The following is a 17,750-nucleotide window of genomic DNA, read 5'->3' as shown; positions in this document are numbered from 1 at the left end:
ATATGACCCCGTTAGAATGTTTCCCCGCGCCACCTCCTGATATCATAATGTTGACTTATGATAAGACATTTTCTTATTACCTTCACATTGAGCGTAAGGATATTTTTCGAGCATGAGGTATATTTGACAAACGTTGGAAAGATTGTTGTCATAGAACCTGATATCACTGAGTTTCAAGATGCTTAATGTCAAGTGTACTAGTAGTATGAAATTGCGTGATTTTTAGTGTTGCCACGAGACGGAACAGAACCCTTTTAGACGAGACACGAGACGAGACAGGCTACTTGTCCCGTCTCGAAAACGAGACGAGACACGAGAGGAGACATGACGTCTCGTGAAATGTCTCGTCTCGTCTCGTGTCTCGAAAATGAAAACGCTGGCGGGAATGGCCAAGATTGAAATTGCCAGTGGTCATATAGATTGCAAAAGGAAAATTCCCTTTGTGAGAAAACATGTTGAAAAGCCTTCACAGAAAAGTGTCCTCTGTCTATTGCATGAAACAATCGTGATACATGAGCTTCCAGGAATATAATCCTTAATGTCTTGTCCCCAATTCCCGTTGCTGTAAACTGAGGAATTCTCATTTTTTTAAATTTCTGGCTGGAATGATGACAAACAAAATCAAAGACAAGGAAGATTTTTACAAGGTCAAGAAACCGAACTACCACCACCATCTATTCAATTTGAAAACTGGGTAAGGTCTACACTCATTACAGGCTGTAGTTGAAAGTTCTGGCTGAAATGACGGAAGAGAACAGAACAGACTACACTTGTCTTTATTCTCTGGTGGCGGTATTCTTTTTGCTATATGAACCGAAAACGGCAATTGAAGTATGTCATCTTGCAACTAAAATTACACCTTCTCTTTCTCTCTCTCTCTCTCTCTCTCTCTCTCTCTCACACACACACACACACACATACATATAAAAATATACCAATCGCTCGCTTATTATACAGCAGTCATGTTGTAAAATTCACCTCTTCTTTGGAAGGCGGGCGAAGGACAAAGAAAGCAAATATATTATCGACGAACCCTTCAAATTGTTTGCTTTCAGCAAATTTATGATACTAACAATAACACTTTAGGTGAAGAGGTTTTACAGGGGGACCTTCGTTTTGTTACGCGGAAATGTTTGATCTGACCAGAGTGCGAAATTGCCCTCTGCTTGCATGTTGAAAGGAGGGGAATACTTCCCTTTCCTAGTGAATAATATTCATTAGGACCTGAATTATCTTCAGAAATTGTTTCTTACAGGCATATAAAACCTCTCGAACTTGATAAGTTTAAAGAAGATTTGATATAATATTCATGGAACTCCGTTGAAAGCACAAAATATCATGAGAATGATCAAAATTCGAACATTGGAGAACATAATTAACAGAAAAGAAATAGGATACCCAAACCATATTTTTAAACCTGCTATAAAATGTATATCCTATATTTTTACTAATTCCTTACTCCCATGAAAGTATCCTGGGGAGGATATTTTCTCCAATTTTTTCAGACTGAAATCGTTTTATCGCGGACGATTTCCCCCCTGACATAATACGAAAAAACAAATGTTGTTAAAATCCATACACATGACCCTTCCAGGACTCAACCCGGGGCCTTCAAGCCATGGTCTATCGCCGCAGACCGCTCGGCTTGGTATGAAGATGTACGTTGTATGATTGCGAATAGATCACGATAATATAAGAAACTTTAATCCAAAATGGCCACCCAAAAATCAACTTTTTTTTTACACCACTAGCTAATCTGGGTGTACTGTCATGAGTTTGTTACACAAACGGGGCAACCACCACATAGTATCACACCCCGCGGTTATGGGAACAGATTTGAACCATGGAGGTGAAGACTGGCCCCAAGTATTCTTTCGTCCGATGTGTCGTTCAGCTCCCATTACTATGGCACTTTAAGTAGAGCTTACTGTGCAGTAACATATAAAATTCCAATCAAATACTTTCCATTATTCAATAAAATTATTTTTTTCTGAGATTTAAAAAAAAAAAAATAATTGCAGCAAATTTAAACATGCTAAAATGGAAAGTAGTTTTTGGATTGTTATGGGTTAACACTGTGAAACCTAAAGGCTGGAATATATGAAATCAAAGTGTACACACATATCTTTCTCTCTATTTATCTATATATCTTTCCATCTCTCTCTCTCTCTCTCTCTCTATATATATATATATATATATATATATATATATATATATATATATATATATATATATATATATACACTATAAAGCAAGTGGGCTGATAGTATACGATAGTGTCGGGGATGGTGACACCTTTACATCGAACTTTGCTTGTCGTGTAAACATTATTTGACATTAGTGTCTTCATCTTCGACGTACCTATAAGCAATTTGCTGTATATTCGTGTATTGAAACTGGCGAAACAAATTTCAATGTTTCAAAATGTGTAAAAAAAAAAAATAATAATAATAATAATAATAATAACTATTTGTACTTGCCTTGTGAGCTTATTTGAATTTATTTTTAAGACCTTTAGGCACCTTTAGGCACCTTTGGCCGAATGGATGATGATGGGAAAATTAGTGGAATGAAGAAAGTGGTAGAATACTAGACAACTTCAAGAAAACACACACATTCGAAAAATGAAATGAAATCTTTGAGTTTTACGTCCCACAGTTATGCCGTTTAGTAAAAGAGACAGTGATGATGAGTAATGAATGAAATGGTGGAATGAAGAAAGTGGGAGGAAACGGGAGAACCCCGAGAAAACCCACGCACACGGTGTTTGTCCACCACAAAGTTCACTTGGTGGGGCTGGGATCGAACCCGAGACCCCAAGCACCAGAAGTGAACGCTCTACCACTGAGCCACCGCGGTCCCCACACACATTCAATGTTTGTCCATCACAAAGCTCACATGGCACTAACCGAGATCGAACCGACTACCACATACACTAGAGCTGAAGGCTTTACGGTGTAGCTACCGTGACATTTCTTGTCTTGTGTGTTCTGGGTAATACTTGTAACTTAGTGTTATCTTGATTAGCATGGTGCAGCCTGCTACATTTTACTTTCGTTCCCATGGTATGCTGCTATATTTTTTACGAGACAAACGAGACGAGACGAGACGGGACAGCAGCTCTCGAGACGAGACACGAGACGGGACGAGCCATTTTTTTCGAGACGAGACACGAGACGAGACATGCTTTGCACGAGACGAGACAGCCTGAAATCTCGTCTCGTCTCGTCTCGTGGCAACACTAGTGATTTTTAACAGTAGAATCTTCTCAAAATTTGTTTGCGGAAGAGTAAATTACTAGCCGATATAAGTTTCACGTTTCAATAAGTATAGTAGTAGTATATTAAGTTTGGGTGATTCCGGACAGTCGCTGAATTCGGACATCCTAAGCTTACGATAATACTGCTGTTTGCATGGAGACTGTAATATGGAGACTTGTTGTGATGCCCATGTGAAGCACCGTGCCTTCTTACAGTTCAGTTCTTAGTAGGAAGTGCAAAGAGTAGTAGATGTAGTTTCGACGGTGGGGGAAATAAGAAGAAACATGAAAGTTTATGCACGTTCTTTGACCTGATGTAACTTTTTATTGGAATATTTTAGTTTCACACATAAGTGGTTGTCAGCAAATGGTGAAGTAAGACATATATAGAAGCGAAGACCCTACTTTACTCGTTGCATATTGGAATAATTATATTCCTTTGCGCGCGCCTGCTCAACGCGTGCACAAGTTTACAGTGCTCAAAACGGGCAAATCCAGACGTTTAGGGAAGGGTGAATTCGGACACGTTTATTACGTTAAGGTCAATCCGGACAATGTGATTAATGAACTAAGAGGATTCAGAACACTCTTTCCTCCCTTGTTTTTACGTTTGTGAGTGTGATATAATAGGTGAGGTATATTGCTTATATTTAGCGTCTATCATTTTTGCCATAAATGGTCTCCGAGGAATCTCCAGAGAAAGCTATAAAATTATCTTAGGATATGCAAACACAACTAAATTATAAAATGTTAATCATAAGGTGCTCAGAAATTTTATACTACTGAATGGCAACATCATCTGGTATATTTCCACTTGATCCGCAACAAGTTAGGTAACATGAGCTTCTTTTGTCGAATGAACATGTTCCTCCAGTAACTGGAAACAATTACTCTTTTGTCCCATCAGACTCATCCCCAAACACGTCTGAATCGCCTTCAGGGTCTTCAGTTAAACAGTTCGTATCTTTTCCTGTTGTTGCTTCTCGCAAACCCACGTCAGCTGTTGCTAAAAGATTAAGTATCACGAAACGCAGTTTGTTTCAAACTGTCTCTTCAAACACAATCGAAGGTATGGATGAAAACAACTGTGGATTTTGCGGGAAGAATTATTATGCACCATCATCAAGCAAATACGATTCCTGGGTGTCCTGTATTGTGCGTACGACCTGGTTTCACGAAAGATGTGTGGGAGGTGATAAGGAACTGTCTTTTATCTGACGATATGTCTGAATTATAACTAGTGCTTCACGAAACTGGCAGACGTAATTGACTCAAGAAAAACAAATGCTAGTCTCAGTGTACACATATTATACATCCTACTAATAATGTAGTTGATACTAGCAAAAAACAGTAGTACATTATAATTCTAATGGAAACAAATTGTGATTACTATGTTTAATGATTAAACGCTATAGTGACAGTTACACTCCTGTGCATTTAGCTTACAACTTGAACGGTAATTAGTATAGAAATTGCTATGTTCGTAATTTGTATGTATTTATCATGTATTTGTATTTATATTCTGTACTTATCATGTTAGAATGTTAGTGTAGCAAGATAGTAAGCTAAAATATACCTATCATGTATATATCTTCCTTGAAAGTTCAATGTCCGGAATCCCCAACCTACTGTCCGGATTCACCATTACAAATTTGTAAATTAAAGATTTTGTCAATTTTCAGAATATTATTATTATTATTATTATTATTTTATTTTGGTAAAATGCCAATTCAGGAAAACTATTTCAGTTGTACATGCATACCAACACATCATTAAATAATATGACGAAGTATTGGATATTTTTGTTTAGCGCGGTATCAGTAAAAGAAAGTAACATCAGAACTGTCCGGATTCACCCAAACTTACCCTATGTATATATAAAAATCAGGAGAGCATTTGTTCACGCTCTTGCATACCCAAATATTTTTTTACGGTTATGTTAGGAGGTGTTTTACCATTTTAGGACATAAGCGTACGGATATGTTCAACGCTTTAAGGTCATATAAGTCCGAGCCTTACTTATAACATATACAGCAATTAAAATACACATAAAATAGTTACAGAATAATTGAAACGAGGATGTATAGAGTTTTTCCCATCTTTTTTAATGTATCACATGTTTGTCTTTGAATAGCTCTGTATTCTCTTCCCAAACGGGATTGTTAAAATGAAATGCATTTATTGATTAGTTCTGTATAATTTTAGGCGCATCTGTTAAAACATTTTACACTGGATACAGTTGACAAGAAATCGTAGGAAGAGAGTGGTTGGATTCTGTATTTCAAAGTCTCTAAACATTCGCCTGGCGAGACAGTAGAATTCTCTCTCTCTCTCTCTCTCTCTCTCTCTATATATATATATATATATATATATATATATATATATATATAAACTCCCAGTCAGACTGCCCACTCAGGGACCACTATATGCCTAATATTTCGTGTATACCCTTTTAGTTATTTGTTTTTCGTTCTTCAGTCGACATTATTGCAAAATAAATACGAGGCGCATCCAGAAAGTAAGTTTCCCACGCGTCCCATAGCTAGGAGACGGTATGTTGCGCGAAGCAACTACGTGTACGTGAGAGAGTAAGGTCCTAGCATGCCACATGCAGTAGCGGAACTTCTCTAGTACTCTCAGTAGCGTCGTGGCAGTGGTTGAAGATTGGCGTTCCTATTGCAGCTCCTGCCACGTGTGAAGTGCGAGCAGTGATAAAGTTTTTGACAACGTGAGAGTCTACGATTTTGTTCAAATCGCTACAACCACGAGCACAAAATGTTGTGCATCATCAGAGCCAAGAATGCAAATTGGCATCGTTAAGCCACACCCTTGGGGGTACCATATAGTGGACCACTTTGTTGCTTCACATACCAAATTTTATGAGTGTAGACCTAGAGAAAGAATGCCATCCCCAAACTCCTGATGAAAAAAAAAAAAAAAAAAAACACGTAGTTACCCTCCGCATACATGAAATACATATCAACCGAAAGTTTCGTCCTTAAGAAACACATTTATACCAAAGTTACCTTCCTAGCTTAAATTGAGTCGCAATAAGGGGCGACCAGAATGTGACTATTTCACAGCATCAAACAGCTCAATGGCCGCAATGGCCGATGCATTTCCTGACATATGTTCATATATTGTTTTTTGCTTGTCTACCCATAAAGAACCACCCCTGAAATTTTGCCGTACTTTTTGTTACACCCTGTATGTTGCTTTATTTGACTTGTAGGCCCTGTGGTCCGTGGGCGCCATTTTTTTAGAACATCCGATATATATATTTGTATTTCCTCAAGGGTTTTGTTCTTGAATAATTCCCCCCTCCTCTTTTGTAATATGGCATTGATTATTTTTTCACTTACATGAAACTAACTTAATTTTTTTTTCAATGTTTCATTTTCTCCATCTCCGAAATACACTTTTTTTCCCGTAATCCACCTGCTATTCATTTTAGTGATTTCTTTTTTTTATTATTTTTTTATAAGAGCTGTGGTATTTCGTAAGCTTTATATGCATACATTTCGGGAAGTGCAGTAAACTTTCACTATAGACTCGTTTTGCCATTGTGAGTCTAAAAATGTGGAATAATTTATGTTGACTATTTGTTCTAAAGTTATAAGTGCTTTCCGATTTGCTTAATTGTATTTGAACAATAACTATAGTATTTCAGATACATTACAGCTAGTGACGGTTGTGTGACTCTTGTAATTCAACTTTCCTAGAGGCCAGATTGTGTAGTAGGGAGGAGTTTATACTGTAAACCAGCGTTTCCCAACCGGTGTGCCGCGGCACACTAGTGTGTCGTGAATATAACGCTGGTGTGCCGCGAGGAAATCACCACAAAATTATTAATTCTACAGCAATCAAATTGCAAAACATAAGGAAAAATGTATATATGTATTTCATATTACTATGAACCTCTACTATGAATCTACAATTTTAAGTTTCGTACCGTGTTATCCTTTTCTGTAAATTTTTAAAGTTGAAGAAAGTATTTGTTATCATTCTTATGACCATTATTGCTTCTTTATTGTTGCAGACTATATCGTAACTTGAAATTTTAAAATATCATTCAATCCTTTTGACAAAGCAATGCATGCATACAAATTACCTACATCTGTGTATTAAAAGTACAAGAGATTTGTTTGTTTGTTCGTTATTTAGTGATCTTCCTTCCTAGTGAAAGGTTGGATACAGTTTTCGGAAAAGAAGGCGCATGAAAAAAAAACTGAGTCCAATATTTCATTGCAATTGTTTTCTATTTTTAAATTATAATGAAAAATTAACATAATGATTTACCACGGGGGAAAACCAGTAATCGAGCTTTATTCTCTGTAAGAAGGAGATCAACAATCACAAAAAATACCACATTATTTTATATTTACAAATGATAAAATCTATGAGTGTGCCGCGAGAATTCATATTACACCCATATTGTGCCGCAAGTTGAAAAAGGTTGGGAAAGGCTGCTGTAAACGTTGATCTTGAATGTTTGTCTGTTGACCCACCAACTTCAATGGATTCAAGTCCCGATATTGTTTCAATGCTCACACTAATAGTAAGTCCCGTCGTTCATAATCTCAATGTTGTATGAGAACATGAAATACAATACTCAACTCGACTCGGGACGCATTACACCCACAATTGAATTAAACTTGTAGTGTAGATATTAAACGTTAGTTCACTGACCCAGACAACACGTACGTGTACGACACATGTGCACTATCAATGCATAAGCCGTACATGTGCACATGTGCATTTCTATGGATGATGGACGCATACATAACCCGTGCATAAGGCGTACACGTGAATTTGCGTGGATGAAGTACACATACATAACCCGTGTATGTGCACATGTGCAATTGCTGGTGGTATGCACACGTACATAACCAGTGACTAAGTCGTGCATGTGCACATGCACATTTGCATGGATAAAGCACACATTTATATAATCCGTGCCTAAGCCGTTACGTGCACATGTGCATTTGCATGGATGAAGCATACGTACAGAACCCGTGCTTAAGACGGTATGTGCACATGTGCATTTGCATGTATGAAGCACACATTTATATAACCCGTGCTTAAACCGTTATATACACATGTGCATTTGCGTGGATGCAGCGCACGTACGTAACCCGTGCTTAAGCTGTTATGTACACATGTGCATTTGCATGGATGCAGCGCACATACGTAACCCATGCTTAAGCCGTTATGTGCACATGTGCATTTGCATGGATGAAGCACACGTTTATATAACCCGTGCTTAAACCGTTATGTACATATGTGCATTTGCGTGGATGAAGCACATTTAAATTACCGATGCTTAAGCCGTTGTGTGCACATGTGCATTTGCACGGCTACTGCACATGTGTATGAGACGTCCATAATACCGTGCAAGTGTATACTTTTACTTTCATTCTTTTACTCTCATTCTCATCAACAATATAAAGTAACCTCCATTTTTGGTAGGTGTCATTTTTCCTCCAGGCGGTGTTATAGAGACTTTTCGATGAATGCCAGCTGAATGATTGTAAAAACTCCATAACGTCCGCTGAGCTAGGATACAAGATCAACAGATGGCAGCACTGTACTGATGTAACTACTGTCAGGCAGTTCATAGGTTTTCAAAATTATTTCTGACCGATTACAGCAGAATATTTTGCGTTATTTGTTATTTTACAAACATGTCAAAGATACTACCTAAAGCTTTGCTCGTTGCAAATAATAAACTCCAAAAGTAAAATTCTCACTGACAATTCTTAGTTACTTGTAATATACTTTGAAAGTGATGTTTTTGGCGTTATAATGATTTCGACGCCATCTCGACCTTGGGCCCCAAGATCATCTTGGCAGGGGGATTTCAATGCAAAACATGGGGAATGGTACTCTAGACGTTCCAACGAAAACGGACGAATATTACACCGGTATCTGCACACATCTCCATTCATTGCCTATGGGCCACCTGATCCAACTCACCATCCTAAAGCAGGCGGAGAACCGGATGTGTTGGACATAGTTCTAAGCAAAGATACCATCTTAGCTACACGTCCTTACGTGATCTCAGCACTGGACTCAGATCATGATCCGGTCCTTTTCAAAATTTCGCATCGTCATATCTCCCGTCCTGCACCCGCTCATATCTCCCGTCCTGCACCCGCTCATATCTCCCGAACTACGAACTGGGATGTCTATAAGCAGGAATTAAACTGTTTGCTCGACATAGCCGCTCGTCCAAATTCTCCTGCGGAAATTGATCAGGCGGTCGCCCATCTCACACTTGCTCTACGTACGGCTGACTCCCTCAGCACATCAATAATTCCTGACTCGCAGTCCGATCCACACTGTGACTCTCCATTACTTCGTCTTTATATCCATCTCAAACGCTGGGCTCGAAGTACTTGGCAGCGCACTAGACATCCACTCTACAAAACACTATGGAACACCTTAAGCCGCAAAATCAAGACAATCACTAGAAGACAAACCGAGCAGTACTGGGAGACACTTTTTCGTGGGTTCACACTTAATGACACTAAAATCTGGCAGTATTCCCGCCTTTTCCAGCGCCGAGAGACTTCTCGTCAAACTCAAATACTGCAAGGTCCGCATGGGGTCATACATGACGACCAAGGGCAAGCAGACCTATTTGCTGCATCTCTAGAGCGCCAGTTTACACCTAATACGACTCCTGTCGTTCCTCACATTCGGCAGGACGTTCGGGACACTATGCGCATGCTCCATTTTCAACCAATACTTCCCCTGCCTGAGGTCGTAACACCAAGGGAAGTTGAGCGTCAAATTTGTCACTTGCCCAACAAAAAAGCGCCTGGAGTTGATCAGATCCGCCCAGAACTACTGAAACACGGGACACGGAAGCTACTCCTCTATCTTGCTGCTTTATTTACAGGCATCCTTCAGGTTTGCTACTTTCCCCGTGCTTGGAAAGAAGCGAAAGTCATTCTCCTCCCTAAAACAGGTAAAAATCCGACTCTCCCAGAAAACTATAGACCAATTAGCCTATTATCTCATGTGAGCAAACTCTTCGAACGAGTGCTTCTCGCCCGACTTCACGAGCACGTCACCACTCTAGATATACTCCCCCACCATCAATTTGGTTTTCGTGCTAACCACAGCACAACAAGCCAATTAGTGAGGGTAGTCGACCATCTGACTACCTCTTTTAATCGACGACAATATGTTGTAGGTGTATACCTTGATATCTCGAAGGCGTTTGATAAAGTGTGGTTACCAGGCCTCATTTATAAACTTCGCTTACAAGGCTTCTCTTTACCTTATCTCAAACTCCTCACTTCATACCTCTTTCATCGCTTTTTCCATGTCTCTGTGGGACAGACCAAGTCTGCTCCCAAACCAATTCAAGCTGGTGTGCCTCAAGGCGCGGTTCTTTCGCCTCTGCTTTACACCTTATACACCGCAGACTTACCCATTGTGCCACACTGTTTTCCTGCAACATACGCCGATGACACTGCTTTCTTCACGAACAGCAGCAATCTTCGTCTTTCCTACCACTACATGCAGCGGCAACTCAATGTCTTTCAACGTTGGGCTACCACCTGGCGCCTAAAAATCAACGCGGATAAGAGCGTTGCAGTCTGTTATGGCAAAAGACGCAGCAGAACCATCCATCGTTTATATTATGACAACATTGAAGTTCCACACCGTCTGCATGCTAAATACTTGGGAGTTATCTTAGATCGAGGCCTTACTTTTGGTCTTCATATCAGGGACATTAAACACCGAGCCCTTCGAAAATTGTCTGCCCTCTATACTATTCTGCGTTGCAGTGCCTTAAGTCATGAAACAAGACTCCACGTCTTTAAAATGGTAATTTTGTCCACAATCACCTACGCATGTCCAGCATGGCAACATGCGGCACTCAGTCACTTGCGCACGGCCGAGAGTGTGCAAACCACGGCAGCTCGTATCATAACAGGCCATGACCGATATACGCGTAATCGTCAACTTCTAGAGGACTTAAACATATATCCTATCCGGGACGTGTTACATCAACACCATACTCGTTTTTGGGCCAACCTCCCCCGCCACGTCAACCCCGCTATTGCAGCCATTGGCACAGCGCATACACACCGACGAACTTACAGGACGCCACGTTTGTAGCATAACTCTTTACCCACACTCTCCCCCTCACTGCGACAGTTGCAGCTGAAGGCCACATGACGTCGTCGTATCTCATGTTCTAACTCACCCCCCAAAGGTCTAATCATTTTGTTTTCTACAGCTGTCATCGAGTCAGGGACTTTTGTCCGATACTCGACACAAAACTACACTTTCAAGCTGAGCTGAGCTGAGCTGGTGTTATCATTCTTTCCTGGTATCAAGGAGCCTAACCTCTCTTGTGTCAGTTAGTGTGCTAGCTAAGACCAAGTGTTGCAATACGCATTTGTGAGCTAAAGCACACATACAGCACTTAGAGGGTGGACGGAAGTTTTCACTTTCGAAGGGCAAACTTGCTTTTTGAACCTCATCATTATCATCTTTTCATTCATTTTCATCTTCCTTTGGGCTTCGGCCCCAGGCTATTCCATAGTGATGGCGGACTCTGGCAATGCTGACGGACAATCGGTTCTCGGTCGACATACAGGACTACCAGTTTCTCTTCCGACAAATATAGGAACTTCGCGTGCCCAAGCTGCACCCACTGGTACTACTAGTCGAACTCGACATTTCTCATGGGGTAGTCAACCTGTAGCGAGTACGTCCAAAGAAAGACATCCATCCACTGACTCAACCCAATCTGCAAAGAGATTTCGCGGTGGATCTCAATCTTCTAACGTCCAACCAATGGACATTGGATCGCTACCTTCAGAATCATCCTCTGTTATTCCAGAACCTGTTTACAATTTTCTCCTCACCGACTTTGACACTAAATACACCCATCCTAAGCTGATCTTTCTCCAGATCATAAAATACGTTCCTCGCGCTAATGTTGAACAAATAGTCCAGACTAGAAATGGATACATTATAAAATCCAAAGATCCTAATTTCGGAACCTATTTACGAAATAAAGCATCTTACGAAATCTTTGGGAAAAACGCAAAACTAACAAAAAAGTCAGATTCTAGGCCGAAACAACCACCACCTCCTAAGAAATCGCCAATGTTATCTGTGGTGTTCTCCCAGAGTTCACGGACGACGAAGTGCGCGAAGAACTTGTTCAAGAGGGCATAAACATTGACAAATGCATACGCATAAAAAACAATAACGGACCGACATATATGGTTCGCGTTTTATCACAAAACCAACAGGCTATTGATTACCTTCTGGCACATGGCCCCCCTATTTATAAGAAAATCCATAGAGTTGAGCCTTCTAAAACTCCTGGGCCAGTACCTCTTAGGTGCGAGAGATGTCAATCCTACAACTCTCATTTCACTAACAACTGTCCTAATCAACCGCGATGCGGATATTGTGGCAGCCAACATGAAACTAGGTTGTGTCAAAATCAACAACAACCTCCCAAGTGTTCCACTTGCGGAGAGGCGCACCCCACTTACAGCTACCGTTGCAAGGCTAAGCCCTCAGCAGAACCTACTCGCCCGGAGTTTACTGCACCTATTCGAAGTAGCGATAAAACAACACATCCAGCCCAATCTATCCTACATCCGCTCAGTATCGAAGATTTTCTTCGCTATCTCACCATAGTGCTCCAGAACGTGATGCCATTTCAACGCGATCATATACTTCGCACCATTACTGCCACTGCAAAATCGTTCTTTAACATCAATATGCATGGTACATATTCAAGACAATATGCTCATTTTCAAATCGCGCCTCTTGAAACTATTGTTTAAATCTATGTCGTTATTGCTTGTAGTCATGAATTTCTTATTTATTAATATACGATCTTTCCAGCAACACAAACTCCTTTTAGAGCATCTTTTACTCGAGGAACAAATTGATATTTTTGCTCTCAATGAAACTTCACTCAAACCTGATATCACAGCACGCCTAACAGGTTATCTCCTTCACCGACACGACTATAGAGAACCTGCTGTCAGAGCTCAAGGTGGAGTTGCAATAGGTTTCTCACCAAAATTACCATTTAGACAATATCACTTACAGGCTTGTATCAATCATCCAGAAGATCTCTTTTCTCCGTTTACTTTCCCTCCATCGTCATAAATGTTGCTACAATTTATATTCGGCCGAGACATCCAATCCCATTCGACTTTTCCAATTATATTGCCCAAAACTTTCGAAATGTCGTCATTATGGCTGATGTCAATATCCATAGTCGAAGCGACCGGGAAAAACAACATTTTAGGAACTACATAACTCAACAGTTAAATTTGCATATCCATGACTTACCTAGTCATACCCGGCCAAGTAGTCAAACAACACCTGATGTTGTAATTACATCACTTAATCTAGTCGGTGACTGTACAATACAGGTTCTTGACACAATTGGTAGTGATCATTGCCCAGTAAAACTAACACTGAACAAGGGGCATCTTTGTCACACTACTCCAGTGTTTAGGACTGTTAAACGTTATGATAAAGCTGATTGGAATACATATAGAACAACCATTGAAAAAGACATCAGACCTCTCACAGCACCAAGTACCGAACCTGAATTGTATCACACTATTTCACGGCTTACAGATACCTTAACTACAACTGCTCAAATATCCATTCCGGAGGACAAAATCCACCCACACAGACCAAAGTTACCGCCTCAATATCTAGCCATTGTAAAACGTGCAAGGCAGCACATTCGAGAGTATCATCGTACTGGAAACGAGGTCCATCTTCAGTGTCACAGACAATGGCAACGGGCAGTTAAAAACTATCTCATTGCATATAAACGGAGGCACTGGATAAGTGCGTGCAATAAGCTGAGAGACGAGGCACATCCTACCTGCTACTGGAAGAAATTTCATCAATTAATGGGGAAAAACACTGTTACAACATATCCGCTCCATGTCAATAACATTCCGCTTCTTTCAGATGCAGATAAAGCTAATGCTTTTGCAGACCAACTGCAAACAGTTTTCACTCCAACCGAGTCTCCATGCCAGAGCGAACGCATTGATATTTCAAGAATACATTCTTTACAACCTTCTACATCACATCAAACAGACATTAATCATCCTCTTACCAGACCAATCACTGCTCCCGAATTACATTCCGCTCTCCGACGGAAACGTAACACAGCACCAGGAATTGATAGTGTCTCGTATAGGATGCTGAAAGAATCTCCACCTCTATTTATTTCTTTGCTAGTATCTATTTATAATTTCATACTCAACACCGGTTATTATCCACTAGATTGGAAAGTCTCAAAGGTGTGCATGTTTCATAAACCAAACAAGCCTATTCATGATGTTTCTTCCTACAGGCCCATTCAGTTAACTTCTGTCTTCAGTAAATTGTTTGAAAAGATTCTCGTCAACAGACTACATGTTTATCTTAATGAACACAATCTGTTACCAATACATCAAGCAGGTTTCAGGCCTACCTTTTCTATTAACGACCAATTGCTACGCCTAACTACTGTCCTCACTAACCAGTACTATAAGGCTCTTCCATCATGTCTAGTCCTTATGGATTTAGAAAAAGCATTTGATAAGGTATGGCACTATGGATTGCTGCGCAAACTACAGTCACTCCAACTACCCACTTGTTACATCCGTCTCATTTACTCTTTTCTAAGTAATCGCATAGCGTATGTTTCAATAGGAAGTGCCCTCTCTAGACCTATTTTTCCTCATACAGGCGTACCTCAGGGCTCCGCACTTAGCCCATTATTATATATCTTATATGCCTAGACCACCGCCTAATGTCTATATTTTCCAATATGCTGACGACACCGCATTTTTATCACTTGGGAAAACTATGCTTCAGATCAGCAGAAGCCTACAATTGACACTCGACAATTTTCTTATCTGGTGCAGGAAGTGGAAATTAACTGTAAATTCGGAGAAAACACAAGCCCTTGTTTTCCTTGCACCTAAACGTAGAACTAAAGTACGCCGAAATCCTACTAATCTTTGTGTATCGGTTGACGGGCATTTTCTTCGACCAACCGCCTCTGCGACATATCTTGGTGTGGTATTCGATACCAAACTCACCTGGAAACCTCACTTTAAGAAACTGGCGCAAAAAGCATCAAGTCGATTAAATCTTCTACGCCGCCTTACGGGCACGACCTGGGGACTAAGTGCGGATGTCTTACTAAAAACATACAAAGTTTTTCTTCGACCTCTTCTCACATTTGGTCACATTGCCTGGTGTCATGCTTCACCTCAACTGTACGAGAAGTTAGCAATTATGGAACGCCATGTTATTCGCCTGGCATATCGGATTCGACTACCATATCCAAATTACATGACCTACGAACATATAGACTTTCCAACTATTTTCGAACATCTTGCTACACTTCGGACAAGATACATTCAATCCCGCGTTACAAATGCTCATCCACTGTATCTTGATACGTTAAGAGTTGATGCCCGTACAGATGCTCCATCTCGATATCAGCACTCACCGCTCAACATCCTCACCACACTATATGTTCAGACAACTAATTTGGACGCCGCAGAGAGAGCAATATTTGGCATTTACATCGTCAGAGATCATCTATCTCATATTTTTTCCATTTTAGCACATGTTCTTCACTCATTACTAACATTGGGCTATCATTACGTCTTACATCAGTCTCGAGTCGCCCCGAGACAGAAGATCTAACCTTCATGTGTCTCAACTAATTCCCAATGTGATTGTGACGTCAATGCACTTCATATCATTATCATACTTGTTTATATATAATATATCCAATTACGTTTATTCATTAATTATATATATATTTGTATATTTGCACCATTAATATGATACCTTGCACTATATTACATATTGTTCATTTCTCCAGACTAATTTTACGGATTTTTTTTCTTTTTTTCAATTTCTTGTTTGTTTTGCACTGCACTTAGACCACCTAATGTATATGCATTAGCACCACCAACGTGTTTTTTTTAAACCTTCGCCAACGAGAGGGCGTAACCCTCTAATAGCTGGGGTTAGATTGTTTTAATATGAAACCAAATATGATGGAATAAACAGAATAGATGATTAAAGAAATTTCACAAACCTAATCCCTTACCTTAAAAAAAAAATGGTGTTATAGATGGTGTTACTGTGTAAGGCACCAAGTATACAAACTCTTTTTTTTTCGTTGCATCTCGAATATGCTTTTATATCACTTCTGCACTACGAGGAAATCACCTGTGTCCTACATGTAAATCATCTGGGTACTGCGTGTGAATCACCTATGTCGTACATGTAAATCATCTGGGTAGTGCGTGTAAATCACCTCTGTCGTACATGTAAATCATCTGGGTACTGCGTGTAAATCAGCTGTGTTACTTGTAAATCATTTCTGTCCTATATGTAAATCACCTGTGTGCTACGTGTAAATCACCGCTGTCCTACATGTAAATCGCCAGTGCACTACATGTAAATCGAATACGTGCTACTTGTAAATCACCTGTGCGGTAGGTGTAAATCACTTGTGCAGGACGTGTACGTTGCACATGTCCTGCGCATGTGAAGATGTTGAATAGGACCTGTGACGTATATGTGCATCACAGGTACAGGCGTGCATTTATATAGATGATGCACATGTTGCATCCGTGCAATTGTACATGTATTATACGGGTATTGTACGTGCATTGTGCTGTCTGGGGAGTGACTTGCAAGACTGCTAATCAAAGAATGTCTCAAATAACATGATTGGTTGTTCGAAAGTTTGGAAGTACTTTTAGAATCGTGTAATTCGTGCTTCAAAGTCGTGAAAACCAAAGGTAGACTGACTTATTTTGCCTAAACGACTATTTAACTTGTATCATTATCACCATCTTAGTCTACTTATCACCATCTATCTTTAATAAAAATAATAGATAATAATAATATTACACTTTAATAATAAAACAAGAATTTCAGGAATGATCCAAAAAATGGATCAAAATATTGCGATCTTGGCCAATAATTAGTTTTGGGGTCAGAGACCACAAAATTTTTGAACGGACCCTAAATCGAGTTTTCTTATTTTCTACGGAATAAGCACATCATACTGAGTTAAGTGATAGTTTTGGTTCGCAACACTGTATGCAGTACTCCAGATATAAGACCTACAAGAAAAATTTTGATTGAAACATTTGATTAGAGATGCAAGGGCTCGGAAAAAACCGGCTTTTTTGGAAAAAAAACTCGGTTTTTTCTACTTTGCTTTTTTGCTTGGGAAATTTTGGGCTTTTTTCAAAATTCTGCTTTAAATCGATAAAGCAGACTTTGTTTCGCTTCTCTATAACACAGAAAGTCATTTAAATAGTGGTTGATGCCGATAATAATATAAAACCTCGAAAGTAAACCATGAATTTCGAAAAGATATTTTAAACAATTTTACTTCAACATTTTTACATTATGAATTCCAAAGGATTAACCAATGTATATAATA

The sequence above is a fragment of the Thermobia domestica genome, chromosome 6, assembly GCF_964235325.1.
Source record: "Thermobia domestica chromosome 6, izTheDome1.hap1.1, whole genome shotgun sequence".
NCBI lineage: Eukaryota > Metazoa > Arthropoda > Insecta > Zygentoma > Lepismatidae > Thermobia > Thermobia domestica.
The sequence above is the reverse complement of the archived record's forward strand: the minus strand, read 5'-3'. Positions refer to the sequence as shown.